General features: G+C 29.8%; 1 protein-coding gene across 1 annotated transcript in view; it reads left to right on the forward strand.

Moving 5' to 3' along the window:
- Positions 1-285, forward strand: part of LOC119589163 (cilia- and flagella-associated protein 20) — a gene marked incomplete at its 5' end in the record, with an annotated part of 4,562 nt that overhangs the window by 2,276 nt on the left and 2,001 nt on the right.

Here is a 285-nt window from a genome sequence, read left to right on the forward strand (position 1 = left end):
TATTATTGATTGATTTTCTACCAAAGTTGGATAATATATGCAGGGTGATAGAGATCACTTCTACTCTAAAATGGTGTTGCATGGTTTATAAATCTATTCCTCTGTAAATAAATATACAATGTGTCAATAATGATGAACAAAACATGCTTTGGTTCTAGACAAAATGGGTAAATAAAAGCAGAACTTTTTTTATTGACATGTATGTATATTTTGTTTTCTCTTGTTGATGTCTGTATCTACTTGTTGTGTTTTTAATACATTTGGCATACCACTGCAGTTGATTCC

The sequence above is a fragment of the Penaeus monodon genome, chromosome 25 (genome assembly GCF_015228065.2).
Source record: "Penaeus monodon isolate SGIC_2016 chromosome 25, NSTDA_Pmon_1, whole genome shotgun sequence".
Classification (NCBI taxonomy): domain Eukaryota; kingdom Metazoa; phylum Arthropoda; class Malacostraca; order Decapoda; family Penaeidae; genus Penaeus; species Penaeus monodon.